The following is a 12,331-nucleotide window of genomic DNA, read 5'->3' on the forward strand; positions in this document are numbered from 1 at the left end:
CTCCCATCCTTCCTGGACATTTCTTTCCTTTAGAACATTCTACCTTTCTTTCCTTTTTACTGAGTCCATTAAAAACTGCCTTTCTACAGTCCAATCTTAAAATCTCAGTTTTCGCAGGTTTTCCACCTTTTGTAGTTCAAAAGTATAGGATAGAATTACCGCTGTCTCCTAAATTCTCAATCCCCTTTACGTCCTCAACTGTTTCCTAATTTTTGGTAAAAATTAGATCCAAATAAATAATGGCAGCGGTGGGATTTGAACTCACATCTCCAGAGAGACTGGAGCCTTAATCCAGCGCCTTAGACCGCTCGGCCACGCTACCTCATACGGATGTTCAAACTTATTTAAATCAGATATTTGCTAATGATATAAGTGGCAGAAACCATTGTATATCTAATTAGACAAAAATACAAATGTTATTATGCATGAGCAACGTAATTATCAGGGATTTGTTTGTACATTGACTCTGGGGCACCATTTTGCAAAACATATGACTTGTATCCAGATATTTAACTAATCTTTCCTCTGTTGGCTCAACCGCTAATTTTTAGATATCACTGAATTAGGTGGTATAGATTACTTGCTATGATCTCCCACATACAGGACACTCAAACTTGAAGGATTCCTACACCCCTGCCTGTACGTAACAGATAATCAGAAGCAGCAGCAAGGAAGACATTATACAGCAGTGCAGAGCAGTGTAGCTATGAATCCATCACTAGGGTGACGTACTGGAAAGCAGCAGAAGCAGCATGGCTCTGTTTATGTTTGCTAATCACTCTGCTCATCCTGTATTGATAATCCTAAAAAGGCAGCAGGGATATGAGCTAGCAGTTAGACTTCATTTGACCAAGATTGATTTTGGCAAATTTTGAGAATCGTTGATCATTGATTGAACTGACATCGATGTAACATAGATGGTAAATTATGTAATTAATTCTGATGCCTAAAGCCAACATGACTATTCATATGCCGTATTCTTATGTATGACTTGCTCACATGTTCCTTTTCTTCTACAGCACAGTGAAGATCACTTGATGTTACATTTGCTTTCTTAGAGAACACAGAAGCAAAACAAAAATTTAAAAGTTCAGACTTCTCAACATCATTATTGACCCCTTTTCCCCGTTTCATCCTTTAAAAATCTTATAGCATCTTTGGCTTTTCTTTAACTTTTGACTTACTTCCAAAATCCTTTCTTATTGCTATTGGTCTCTCTTGCAAGCCTCACTTCAATACTGGCTTTAGCTCTTCTAATGCTAGCCCACCTTTCCCTGCAGACAGCATTATATTCTTCTTTAGATATGAACCCTTCTTTTCATTTGATATTCATTTCTTTGTTCCTTTTTAGCAAGCTTTTAAGTTCAGTATTCAGCCATCCTGGTCTCCATAAATGCTTTCCATTCTTCCTTCTTTTTGGGATTGTTACTGATTGTGCAGTGAGAATTTAATTTAGCAAAATCTCCCATCCTTCCTGGACATTTCTTTCCTTTAGAACATCCTACTTTTCCTTCCTTTTTACTGAGTCCATTAAAAACTGCCTTTCTACAGTCCAATCTTAAAATCTCAGTTTTCGCAGGTTTTCCACCTTTTGTAGTTCAAAAGTATAGGATAAAATTACCGCTGCCTCCTAAATTCTCAATCCCCTATACTTCCTCAACTGTTTCCTAATTTTTGGTAAAAATTAGATCCAAATAAATAATGACAGCGGTGGGATTTGAACCCACACATCCAGAGAGACTGGAGCCTTAATCCAGCGCCTTAGACTGCTCGGCCACGCTACCTCATACGGATGCTCAAACTTATTTAAATCAGAAATTTGCTAATGATATAAGTTGCGGAAAACATTGTATAACTAATTAGACAAAAATACAAATGTTATTATGCATGAGCATCGTAATTATCAGGGATTTGTTTGTACATTGACTCTGGGGTACCATTTTGCAAAACATATGACTTGTATCCAGATATTTAACTAATCTTTCCTCTGTTGGCTCAACCGCTAATTTTTAGATATCACTGAATTAGGTGGTATAGATTACTTGCTATGATCTCCCACATACAGGACACTCAAACTTGAAGGATTCCTACACCCCTGCCTGTACGTAACAGATAATCAGAAGCAGCAGCAAGGAAGACATTATACAGCAGTGCAGAGCAGTGCAGAGCAGTGTAGCTATGAATCCATCACTAGGGTGACTTACTGGAAAGCAGCAGAAGCAGCATGGCTCTGTTTATGTTTGCTAATCACTCTGCTCATCCTGTATGGATAATCCTAAAAAGGCAGCAGGGATATGAGCTAGCAGTTAGACTTCTTTTGACCAAGATTGATTTTGGCAAATTTTGAGAATGGTTGATCATTGATTGAACTGACATGGATGTAACATAGATGGTAAATTATGTAATTAATTCTGATGCCTAAAGCTAACATGACCACTCATATGCAGTATTCATACGTATGACTTTTTCACATGTTCCTTTTCTTCTACAGCACAGTGAAGATCACTTGATGTTACATTTGCTTTCTTAGAGAACAGAGAAGCCAAATAGGAATTTAAAAGTTCAGTTTTCTCAACATCATTATTGACCACATTACCCTTTTCATCCTTTAAAAATCCTATAGCAACTTTGGCTTTTCTTTAACTTTTGATTTACTTTCAAAATCCTTTCTTATTGCTTTTGGTCTCTCTTGCAAGCCTCAATTCATTACTGGCTTTCGCTCTTCTAACGCTAGCCCAGCTTTCCCTCCAGACAGCATTATATTCTTCTTTAGATATGAACCCTTCTTTCCATGTGATACTCATTTCTTTGTTCCTTTTTAGCAAGCTTTTAAGTTCAGTATTCAGCCATCCTGGTCTCAATAAATGCTTTCCATTCTTCCTTCTTTTCGGGATTGTTACTGATTGTGCAGTGAGAATTAAATTTAGCAAAATCTCCCATCCTTCCTTGACATTTCTTTCCTTTAGAACTTCCTACCTTTCCTTCCTTTTTACTGAGTCCATTAAAAACTGCCTTTCTACAGTCCAATCTTAAAATCTCAGTTTTCGCAGGTTTTCCTCCTTTTGTAGTTCAAAATTATAGGATAGCATGATCGCTGCCTCCTAAGTTCTCAGTCCCCTTTACTTCCTCAACCGTTTACTAAATTTTGGTAAAAATTTGATCCAAATAATTAATGGCAGTGGTGGGATTTGAACCCACGCCTCCAGAGAGACTGGAGCCTAAATCCAGCGTCTTGGACCGCTCGGCCACGCTACCTCTTACATATGTTTAATGTTATTTATATCAAAAGTTTGCTTTTGATGTAAGTCGCAGAAAATATTTTATATCCAATAATACAAAAAGACAAATGTTATTATGCAACAGCAACGTAATTATCAGGTAATTGTTTGTACATTGACTCTGGGGCACCAGTTTACAAAACATATGACTTGTATCCAGATATTTAACTAATCTTTCCTCTGTTGGCTCATCCGCTAATTTTTAGATATCACTGTATTAGGTGGTATAGATTACTTGCTATGATCTCCCATATATAGGACACTCAAACATGAAGGATTCCTACACCCCTGCCTGTATGTAACAGATAATCAGAAGCAGCAGCAAGGAAGACATTATACAGCAGTGCAGAGCAGTGTAGCTATGAATTCATCACTAGGGTGACTTACTGGAAAGCAGCAGAAGCAGCATGGCTCTGTTTATGTTTGCTAATCACTCTACTCATCCTGTATTGATAATCCTAAAAAGGCAGCAGGGATATGAGCTAGCAGTTAGACTTCTTTTGACCAAGATTGATTTTGGCAACTTTTGAGAATGGTTGATCATTGATTGAACTGACATGGATGTAACATAGATGGTAAATTATGTAGTTAATTCTGATGCCTAAAGCCAACATGACTATTCATATGCCGTATTCACACGTATGACTTGCTCACATGTTCCTTTTCTTCTACAGCACAGTGAAGATCACTTGATGTTACATTTGCTTTCTTAGAGAACACAGAAGCAAAACAAGAATTTAAAAGTTCAGTCTTCTCAACATCATTATTGACCACTTTACCCTTTTCATCCTTTAAAAATCCTATAGCATCTTTGGCTTTTTTTTAGCTTTTGACGTACTTTCAAAATCCTTTCTTATTGCTTTTGGTCTCTCTTGCAAGCCTCACTTCATTACTGGCTTTAGCTCTTCTAATGCTAGCCCACCTTTCCCTGCAGACAGCATTATATTCTTCTTTAGATATGAACCCTTCTTTTCACTTGATATTCATTTCTTTGTTCCTTTTTAGCAAGCTTTTAAGTTCAGTATTCAGCCATCCTGGTCTCCATAAATGCTTTCCATTCTTCCTTCTTTTCGGGATTGTTACTGATTGTGCAATGAGAATTTAATTTATCAAAACCTCCCATCCTTCCTGGACATTTCTTTCCTTTAGAACATCCTATTTTTCCTTCCTTTTTACTGAGTCCATTAAAAACTGCCTTTCTACAGTCCAATCTTAAAATCTCAGTTTTCGCAGGTTTTCCACCTTTTGTAGTTCAAAAGTAGAGGATAAAATTACCGCTGCCTCCTAAATTCTCAACCCCCTATACTTCCTCAACTGTTTCCTAATTTTTGGTAAAAATTAGATCCAAAGAAATAATGGCAGTGGTGGGTTTTGAACCCACGCCTCCAGAGAGACTGGAGCCTTAATCCAGCGCCTTAGACCGCTCGGCCACGCTACCTCATACGGATGTTCAAACTTATTTAAATCAGATATTTTCTAATGATATAAGTTGCGGAAAACATTGTATAACTAATTAGACAAAAATACAAATGTTATTATGCATGAGCAACGCAGTTATCAGGGATTTGTTTGTAAATTTACTCTAGGGCACCATTTTACAAAACATATGACTTGTATCCAGATATTTAACTAATCTTTCCTCTGTTGGCTCATCCACTAATTTTTAGATATCACTGAATTAGGAGGTATAGATTACTTGCTATGATCTCCCATATACAGGACCCTCAAACATGAAGGATTCCTACACCCCTGCCTGTACGTAACAGATAATCAGAAGCAGCAGCAAGGAAGACATTATACAGCAGTGCAGAGCAGTGTAGCTATGAATTCATCACTAGGGTGACTTACTGGAAAGCAGCAGAAGCAGCATGGCTCTGTTTATGTTTGCTAATCACTCTACTCATCCTGTATTGATAATACTAAAAAGGCAGCAGGGATATGAGCTAGCAGTTAGACTTCTTTTGACCAAGATTGATTTTGGCAAATTTTGAGAATGGTTGATCATTGATTGAACTGACATGGATGTAACATAGATGGTAAATTATGTAGTTAATTCTGATGCCTAAAGCCAACATGACTATTCTTATGCCGTATTCATACGTATAACTTGCTCACATGTTCCTTTTCTTCTACAGCACAGTGAAGATCACTTGATGTTACATTTGCTTTCTTAGAGAACACAGAAGCAAAACAGGAATTTAAAAGTTCAGTCTTCTCAACATCATTATTGACCACTTTACCCTTTTCATCCTTTAAAAATCCTATAGCATCTTTGGCTTTTCTTTAACTTTTGACTTACTTCCAAAATCCTTTCATATTGCTTTTGGTCTCTCCTGCAAACCTCAATTCATTACTGGCTTTAGCTCTACTAACGCTAGCCCACCTTTCCCTGCAGACAGCATTATATTCTTCTTTAGATATGAACCCTTCTTTTCACTTGATATTCATTTCTTTGTTCCTTTTTAGCAAGCTTTTAAGTTCAGTATTCAGCCATCCTGGTCTCCATAAATGCTTTCCATTCTTCCTTCTTTTCGGGATTGTTACTGATTGTGCAGTGATAATTTAATTTATCAAAACCTCCCATCCTTCCTGGACATTTCTTTCCTTTAGAACATTCTACCTTTCCTTCCATTTTACTGAGTCCATTAAAAACTGCCTTTCTACAGTCCAATCTTAAAATCTCAGTTTTCGCAGGTTTTCCACCTTTTGTAGTTCAAAAGTATAGGATAGAATTACCGCTGTATCCTAAATTCTCAATCCCCTTTACTTCCTCAACTGTTTCCTAATTTTTGGTAAAAATTAGATCCAAATAAATAATGGCAGTGGTGGGATTTGAACCCATGCCTCCAGAGAGACTGGAGCCTTAATCCAGCACCTTAGACCGCTCGGCCACGCCACCTCATACGGAATTTCAAACTTATTTAAATCAGAAATTTGCTAATGATATAGGTTGTGGAAAACATTGTATAACTAATTAGACAAAAATACAAATGTTATTATGCATGAGCAACGTAATTATCAGGGATTTGTTTGTACATTGACTCTGGGGCACCAGTTTACAAAACATATGACTTGTATCCAGATATTTAACTAATCTTTCCTCTGTTGGCTCATCCGCTAATTTTTAGATATCACTGTATTAGGTGGTATAGATTACTTGCTATGATCTCCCATATATAGGACACTCAAACATGAAGGATTCCTACACCCCTGCCTGTATGTAACAGATAATCAGAAGCAGCAGCAAGGAAGACATTATACAGCAGTGCAGAGCAGTGTAGCTATGAATTCATCACTAGGGTGACATACTGGAAAGCAGCAGAAGCAGCATGGCTCTGTTTATGTTTGCTAATCACTCTACTCATCCTGTATTGATAATCCTAAAAAGGCAGCAGGGATATGAGCTAGCAGTTAGACTTCTTTTGACCAAGATTGATTTTGGCAAATTTTGAGAATGGTTGATCATTGATTGAACTGACATGGATGTAACATAGATGGTAAATTATGTAGTTAATTCTGATGCCTAAAGCCAACATGACTATTCATATGTAGTGTTGAGCCACCCCCGTAGTGTTCGGGTTCGGTTCGGTTCGTCGAACACCGGGATGTTCGAGGAACTGTTCGTCGAACTGTTCGTCGAACACCTTAGAACACCGTCGAACACCGTTAAAACCAATGGCAGGCAAACAAAAACACATAGAAACACATAGAAAACACCTGCAAAGGTGTCCAAAAGCTGACAAACTGCTCAGAAGACACTCTCTTTAAAAAAGCCGGCCGGCAAATTCAGCAGCGGCATACACCGGTACCCGACAATTTAGACAAGAAGGAATAGAGCATCACACATAGATTAGATAGATAGAAACATGTCAGTCACACATATAAGAAGCACAGTGACAGTGTTGGTTACTGCACTTGTCATTTAGTGTAAAGGATTTATTAAAAAAAATATTAGTGTTTTCATGCACCGTCTCTTTAAAAAAGCCGGCCGGCAATTCAGCAGCGGTACCCGACAATTTAGAACAGAAAGAATAGAGCTTCACACATAGATTAGATAGATAGAAACATGTCAGTCACATATATAATAAGTACAGTGATAGTGTTGCTTACTGTACTTGTCATTTAGTGTAAAGGATTTATTTAAAAAAATAATAGTGTTTTCATGCACTGTCTCTTTAAAAAAGCCGGCCGGCAATTCAGCAGCGGTACCCGACAATTTAGAACAGAAAGATAGAGCATCACACATAGATTAGATAGATAGAAACATGTCAGTCACATATATATGAAGTACAGTGATAGTGTTGGTTACTGTACTTGTCATTTAGTATTAAAATAAAGGATTTATTATTAAAAAAATTGGCGTGGGGTTCCCCTTAATTTTAGGCTCTAGCGGAGGTTAAGCAGACGGCTGGGGCAGATGTTTGAAGCCTGTGAAGGGGGTAATACCCACGGAGCTTCCCAGGCTACTAATATCAGCCTCCAGCTGAATACATAGCCTTTACTAGCTATTAAATTGGGGGACCCCCCAAAAAAAATGACGTGGGGTCCCCCCTAATTTAATAGCTAGCAAAGGCTAGGCAGACAGCTGGGGGCTGATATTAATAGCCCAGGAAGGGAGCCATGAATATTGGCCCCCTCCCAGGCTAGAAACACCAGCCGTCAGCCGCCCCAGAAATGGCGCATTCATAGGATGCGCCAATTCTGGCACTTAGCCTCGCTCTTCCACGCTGCCCTGGTGCGGTGGCAGGGGGTAATAGGGTTGGGGTTGATGTCAGCTTATAATGCCAGCTGACATCAAGCCCAGGTTAGTAATGGAGAGGCGTCTATAAGACACCGCCATTACTAACCCCATAGTCAAAGTTAAAAAAAACACAAACACCCAGAATAAAGTCCTTTAATTGAAATAAAGACACAATCCTTTATTGTTCTAAATTAAACCATACTTACCATCACGCCCATTCCAGCTGAAACCAACGATCTCCTGCAATAAAAGAAAAATAATAAAGCAACCTCATCCTTACCTTTCCATGGTTCCCACGACAGCTTCAGCTCTGCTACATCGAGATGACAGGCTGGACCGCAGCAGAACGCTGCCATCCAGCCTGTCATCCCGCAGACACTGAGAAGCGCAGGCTTGCTTGCGCTGCTCAGCGTCTCTCTGTGACGACATCCAGATGAGCCGAGTTCATGTCCAATGAACTCGGCTCACCTCATGCACGTCACTGACAGCGTGGGAAAATTCTCACGCTGAAGCGCTGATTGCAGGAGAATTTTCCCACGCTGTCAGTGACGTGCAGGAGGTGAGCTGAGTTCATTGGACATGAGCTCACCTCATGCACATCACTGACAGCGTGGGAGTATTCTCCTGCACTCAGCACTTCAGCGTGAGAATTTTCCCACGCTGTCAGTGACGTGCATGAGGTGAGCCGAGTTCATTGGACATGACCTCGGCTCATCTGGATGCCGTCACAGCGAGACAGTGAGGAGCGCAAGCAAGCCTGCTCTTCTCAGTGTCTGCGGGATGACAGACTGGATGGCAGCGTTCTGCTGCGGTCCAGCCAGTCATCTCGATGTAGCAGAGCTGAAGCTGTCGTGGGAACCATGGAAAGGTAAGGATGAGGTTGGTTTATTATTTTTCTTTTATTGCAGGAGATCGTTGGCTTCAGCTGGAATGGGTGTGATGGTAAGTATGGTTTAATTTAGAACAATAAAGAATTGTCTCTTTATTTCAATTAAAGGACTTTATTCTGGGTGTTGTGTTTTTTTTAAATACTTTACTAGAAATTCATGGCGGTCATGTCTAATACTGGCGTGACCCCATGAATTTTGGGCTTGGGGCCAGCTGATAATACCAAGCTGGCCCTAACCCCTTTATTACCCAGTGAGCCACCGCACCAGGGCCCTGGATGAGTTGGGTACAGCGCCAGAAGATGGCGCTTCTATGAACGCGCCATTTTCCGGGGTGGCTGCGGACTGCAATTTGTAGCGGGCGGGGGCCCAGAAAGCTTGGGCCTCCCTGCGCTGCAGATTCCAGCCCCCAGCTGCCTAGTTGTACCTGGCTGGACACAAAAATAGGGCGAAGCCCCACGTACTTTTTTTTTAATTATTTCATGAAATTCATGAAATAATTAAGAAAAAAAGGCCTTCCCTATATTGTTGTGTCCGGCCAGGTACAAATAGGCAGCTGGTGGTTGGGGGCAGCCCGTTCCTGCCTGCTGTACCTGGCTGGACACAAATATAGTGCGAAGCCCCACTTCAATTTTTTTTAATTATTTCATGAAATTCATGAAATAATTAAGAAAAAAAGGGCTTCCCTATATTGTTGTGTCCGGCCAGGTGCAAATAGGCAGCTGGTGGATGGGGGCAGCCCGTTCCTGCCTGCTGTACCTGGCTGGACACAAATATAGTGCGAAGCCCCACTTCAATTTTTTTTAATTATTTCATGAAATTCATGAAATAATTAAGAAAAAAAGGGCTTCCCTATATTGTTGTGTCCGGCCAGGTACAAATAGGCAGCTGGTGGATGGGGGCAGCCCGTTCCTGCCTGCTGTACCTGGCTGGACACAAATATAGTGCGAAGCCCCACTTCAATTTTTTTTAATTATTTCATGAAATTCATGAAATAATTAAGAAAAAAAGGGCTTCCCTATATTGTTGTGTCCGGCCAGGTGCAAATAGGCAGCTGGTGGATGGGGGCAGCCCGTTCCTGCCTGCTGTACCTGGCTGGACACAAATATAGTGCGAAGCCCCACTTCAATTTTTTTTAATTATTTCATGAAATTCATGAAATAATTAAGAAAAAAAGGGCTTCCCTATATTGTTGTGTCCGGCCAGGTACAAATAGGCAGCTGGTGGATGGGGGCAGCCCGTTCCTGCCTGCTGTACCTGGCTGGACACAAATATAGTGCGAAGCCACACTTCAATTTTTTTAAATTATTTCAGGAAATTCATGAAATAATTTAAAAAAAATTGAGGTGGGGCTTCGCACTATATTTGTGTCCAGCCAGGTACAGCAGGCAGGAACGGGCTGCCCCCATCCACCAGCTGCCTATTTGTACCTGGCCGGACACAACAATATAGGGAAGCCCTTTTTTCTTAATTATTTCATGAAATAATTTTAAAAAAATTGACGTGGGGCTTCGCACTATATTTGTGTCCAGTCAGGTACAGCAGGCAGGAACGGGCTGCCCCCAACCACCAGCTGCCTATTTGTACCTGGCCGGACACAACAATATAGGGAAGCCCTTTTTTTCTTAATTATTTCATGAAATAATTTAAAGAAAATTGACGTGGGGCTTCGCCCTGTTTTTGTGTCCAGCCAGGTACAACTAGGCAGCTGGGGGCTGGAATCCGCAGCGCAGGGAGGCCCAAGCTTTCTGGGCCACCCCCGCTGCAAATTGCAGTCCGCAGCCACCCCGGAAAATGGCGCGTTCATAGAAGCGCCATCTTCTGGCGCTGTACCCAACTCATCCAGGGCCCTGATGCGGTGGCTCACTGGGTAATAAAGGGGTTAGGGCCAGCTTGGCATTATCAGCTGGCCCTAAGCCCGAAATTCATGGGGTCACGCCAATATTAGACATGACCACCATGAATTTCTAGTAAAGTATTTAAAAAAAACACAAACACCCAGAAAAAAGTCCTTTAATTGAAATAAACACACAATTCTTTATTGTTCTAAATTAAACCATACTTACCATCACGCCCATTCCAGCTGAAGCCAACGATCTCCTGAAATAAAAGAAAAATAATAAAGCAACATCATACTTACCTTTCCATGGTTCCCATGACAGCTTCAGCTCTGCTACATCGAGATGACAGGCTGGACCGCAGCAGAACGCTGCCATCCTGCCTGTCATCCCGCAGACACTGAGAAGCGCAGGCTTGCTTGCGCTCCACAGTGTCTCTCTGTGAGGGCATCCAGATGAGCCGAGTTAATGTCCAATGAACTCGGCTCACCTCATGCACGTCACTGACAGCGTGGGAAAATTCTCCTGCACTCACCGCTTCAGCGTGGGAGAATTCTCACACTGAAGCGCTGAGTGCAGGAGAATTCTCCCACGCTGTCAGTGACGTGCAGGAGGTGAGCTGAGTTCATTGGACATGAGCTCACCTTATGCACGTCACTGACAGCGTGGGAAAATTCTCCTGCACTCAGCGCTTCAGCGGGAGAATTCTCACGCTGAAGCGCTGAGTGCAGGAGAATTCTCCCACGCTGTCAGTGACGTGCAGGAGGTGAGTTGAGTTCATTGGACATGAGCTCACCTTATGCACGTCACTGACAGCGTGGGAGAATTCTCCTGCACTCACCGCTTCAGCGTGAGAATTTTCCCACGCTGTCAGTGACGTGCATGAGGTGAGCCGAGTTCATTGGACATGAACTCGGCTCATCTGGATGTCGTCACAGAGAGACGCTGAGCAGCGCAAGTAAGCCTGCGCTTCTCAGTGTCTGCGGGATGAGAGGCTGGATGGCAGCGTTCTGCTGCGGTCCAGCCTGTCATCTCGATGTAGCAGAGCTGAAGCTGTCGTGGGAACCATGGAAAGGTAAGGATGAGGTTGCTTTATTATTTTTCTTTTATTGCAGGAGATCGTTGGCTTCAGCTGGAATGGGCGTGACGGTAAGTATGGTTTAATTTAGAACAATAAAGGATTGTGTCTTTATTTCAATTAAAGGACTTTATTCTGGGTGTTTGTGTTTTTTTTAACTTTGACTATGGGGTTAGTAATGGGGGTGTCTTATAGACGCCTCTCCATTACTAACCTGGGCTTGATGTCAGCTGGCATTATAAGCTGACATCAACCCCAACCCTATTACCCCCTGCCACCGCACCAGGGCAGCGTGGAAGAGCGAGGCTAAGTGCCAGAATTGGCGCATCCTATGGATGCGCCATTTCTGGGGCGGCTGACGGCTGGTGTTTCTAGCCTGGGAGGGGGCCAATATTCATGGCTCCCTTCCTGGGCTACTAATATCAGCCCCCAGCTGTCTGCCTAGCCTTTGCTAGCTATTAAATTAGGGGGGACCCCACGTCATTTTTTTGGGGGGGGTCCTCCATTTT

At 41.7% G+C, this 12,331-nt stretch overlaps 4 non-coding genes across 4 annotated transcripts; all 4 read right to left on the reverse strand.

Moving 5' to 3' along the window:
* Positions 1 to 240: 240 nt before the first annotated feature.
* On the reverse strand, positions 241 to 322 carry TRNAL-AAG (transfer RNA leucine (anticodon AAG)). Its single transcript has one exon. It is a non-coding gene; the product is annotated as a tRNA-Leu (tRNA).
* A 2,851-nt stretch (positions 323 to 3,173) lies between these two features.
* TRNAL-UAG (transfer RNA leucine (anticodon UAG)) lies at positions 3,174 to 3,255 on the reverse strand. Its single transcript has one exon. It is a non-coding gene; the product is annotated as a tRNA-Leu (tRNA).
* A 1,379-nt stretch (positions 3,256 to 4,634) lies between these two features.
* Positions 4,635 to 4,716, reverse strand: TRNAL-AAG (transfer RNA leucine (anticodon AAG)). The gene has a single exon. It is a non-coding gene; the product is annotated as a tRNA-Leu (tRNA).
* Positions 4,717 to 6,095: 1,379 nt separating this feature from the next.
* Positions 6,096 to 6,177, reverse strand: TRNAL-AAG (transfer RNA leucine (anticodon AAG)). Its single transcript has one exon. It is a non-coding gene; the product is annotated as a tRNA-Leu (tRNA).
* Positions 6,178 to 12,331: the final 6,154 nt, after the last annotated feature.

Source organism: Phyllobates terribilis, unplaced genomic scaffold (genome assembly GCF_046119375.1).
Source record: "Phyllobates terribilis strain yellow unplaced genomic scaffold, ASM4611937v1 Scaffold_11__3_contigs__length_659146591, whole genome shotgun sequence".
In the NCBI taxonomy this organism is placed as follows: domain Eukaryota; kingdom Metazoa; phylum Chordata; class Amphibia; order Anura; family Dendrobatidae; genus Phyllobates; species Phyllobates terribilis.